The sequence below is a fragment of the Dermacentor variabilis genome, chromosome 1 (genome assembly GCF_050947875.1).
Source record: "Dermacentor variabilis isolate Ectoservices chromosome 1, ASM5094787v1, whole genome shotgun sequence".
Classification (NCBI taxonomy): Eukaryota; Metazoa; Arthropoda; class Arachnida; order Ixodida; family Ixodidae; genus Dermacentor; species Dermacentor variabilis.
This window is the reverse complement of record NC_134568.1, coordinates 167,686,255-167,688,907: the sequence shown is the minus strand read 5'-3', so window position 1 is coordinate 167,688,907 and position 2,653 is coordinate 167,686,255. Positions and strand designations below refer to the sequence as shown.

General features: G+C 47.5%; 1 non-coding gene across 1 annotated transcript; it reads left to right on the top strand.

Annotated features, from left to right (window-relative positions):
* Positions 1–1,429: 1,429 nt before the first annotated feature.
* Positions 1,430–1,612, top strand: LOC142567863 (U2 spliceosomal RNA). Its single transcript, XR_012825273.1, has one exon. It is a non-coding gene; the product is annotated as a U2 spliceosomal RNA (small nuclear RNA).
* The last annotated feature ends 1,041 nt before the right edge of the window (positions 1,613–2,653 follow it).

The following is a 2,653-nucleotide window of genomic DNA, read 5'->3' as shown; positions in this document are numbered from 1 at the left end:
ATCGGCCTTTATTAGTGCCTGTAATAAGAATGCCTTTCCTTGTCTTTCTTTTTCCTTTTATTGATGCTCTTGTTTTTCTTCTTTTTTTATATTTATCTCTCTCTTTCTACCTTCCTTTAAACCCACTTTCCCTCACCCCAGTGCAGGGCAGCAAACCAAAAACACCCATCTGATTAACCTGCCTGCTCTCCCCCCTTTCTCTCGGATGTAAAATTTTGAACTCCACACAAATAAGTCATTCATCTATGATTGGTCAGTCCGTCGGCCGTAGCCAGTGAGTGAATGAATGAAGAAAAAATGTATGCATTAATACAAAACTGTAGCATACACTACCTGCACCATACATGGCTTTCCTGCTACTGCTAAGATGTTTCATCAGCGCAGACGAAGGACGGACAGAAAAATGAACACAACCGCTGTCCCTCTGCTTCGGCGCTGTTGAAACTGCATGGATCGCCAACTAGCCCGTTCCCACCCTTTGCTGTTAACATTACGCAAAAATTACGATTTAAGACGGGCTCTCATTCTCTTATAATACGTTGCTTTTTCACCACAAATACCAGCATAAGTGCGACCTAATGATATTTTCTTAAAAAACATGTCAGTAAAGAATGGGCGCACAGTTTTTGCGCCGCACACTTTCTGGAAGTAACACACTATGTGTACACATACTATGATAACTGTCTTAGAGGCGCGGCATGTATCAGGCAACTGCATACCTGTCACCTCTAGCGATTTGTCCAAAAGACTCCCGAATTTTGACCAATGGCCGGTTCAGATTGTACGAAGATGGCCAGAAATCTCCCGAAAAATTCAGTGCTATTCCACTCTGTGAAGGTGGATGACCACCCAAACTGTATATGTGGGCCCCTTAATGGCGAACTGTCCATTGCCGTGCGTCAAACGCCGTATGCCCAAAAGTGGAAGGCGAGGCGCGACTAGTAACTCCTCCACCATGTTGAGCCTCGGAAGATGATGAGGCACCGGGGGGCATGCATACCCATGTATTGTTGCAAAATGCGCCCTGACACCATTTACTAATGAATCCCGACACGTAGAACAGACACGCACCTCACCGCACTCCAAACGCACACACCGATTCACCGTAGCCAAGACGATCGTGCGTTGGTAGACATCCCGCAGTGCAGTAATGGTCGTGAGGTCACTAGAGAACCATAAGCGGTCACACAGAACACAGGCCACACAAAACTGGTTTCCCAAAAACTCCCTCTGAAACCTGGCCGTTGCTCCGGTTAAACGTTCGATGTTTGCGGAATCGGGGCCACATGAACGGTTTGTATTTCTTTCCGATTCGCAGTCCTGGCGGGCAGCACGCTTACGGGACCGCCAACTCGAGACAGTGGAAGCAAAGGAAAGGAGATACGCTAGCACTTGGAATGCCGACAAAGAAAGGGCAGTGCGAACGTAGACACGGCCGACGTGGGTCAAAGTGTATTATTTGTTCTTGTCAGCTTAATAACTGATACGGGTTGTATTTAGACAGAAAGTATTAAGCGTATTTTTTGCAAGTTGGTGCAGTGCTTAAAGCCTGCTTCACCTCCGCCGCAGGTCGGCCCGGTATTGTACTATCTTCAGGGTCGGCCCAGGTATGGGGAGAAATTCTCGATCTACACGGCTTGATAGAGGCACGAAATTTTTTCTAGAACCCGACGCCCTCCGGATGTGACGGTGCCTTAAATGAGTGGGTATGGGAGGGCAGAATGACCACAGATAATGACATCACTAAACACTACAGCTTACGGAGGCGCATATTCCCGTGACCTCACGCAAAATTGACAAAAAAGCAGTCTGTCGCATGGCGGCAGTTACTAACTAGGACGTATTTTGCGCTCTCGCACATCATATATCCGGATATATATCCAACGGACAAATGCAACACATGTGAATCCAGAGCCACATTGGAGCATATATTCTGGGAATGCCGAGGGATATATAACAATAAAGAGAACGCGGCTTCTAGCAGCAGCCTTCGCACGCGCTGTGAAGCCGCGCTGTGAAGCCCCACCCTCTAGGGTCAACTTTGCGCCGTCCAGCGGGCCGAGGATGCCGTCAGGACCCACGAACTCCTGGCCGTCACCTAGGCGGGGTTTTTAGCCTTCCCCACCAACTCGCAGGGCACGCAATAAAGTTATTTCCTCCTCCTCCTGCTAGTCATGCACAAGTTCGCTGTAAAACTGCCTCAGCTCTACCGCGAAAAAAAAACGCATCTGGCAGCACAAACGCATAGTAACTGTCATTATGCGCCCGGTAGCGAGCCGCAGTCAAATTTAAGTACATTCCATTTCTGTTTAGGCTGTGTTTAGGCTTTTTTTTAATCCGGTGGAAAATTGCGCGGCACCGGGATTCGAACCGCGGTCCTCTTGCATAACTCAGTTTGCTTCATATCGAGACATGCGTTGAGCAGTGCTCATGAGCGAAAGGTCTAAAAATTCTGCAGATCCCACGAATTGTGGAAATCTAAGCGAAGATTTCTGTGCTGTTTAGTTTGATTGACGATAATTAGCGGTGATGCTGAGAGCGAATGTTTAATTTCTTCAACGTTTTGTCCAACATGAGAGTGGCGAGTTGATGTTAAACGTTAAATTGAGTACACCACTACTGTTTGTCTCCGTAGTACACAAACACAAAGGGA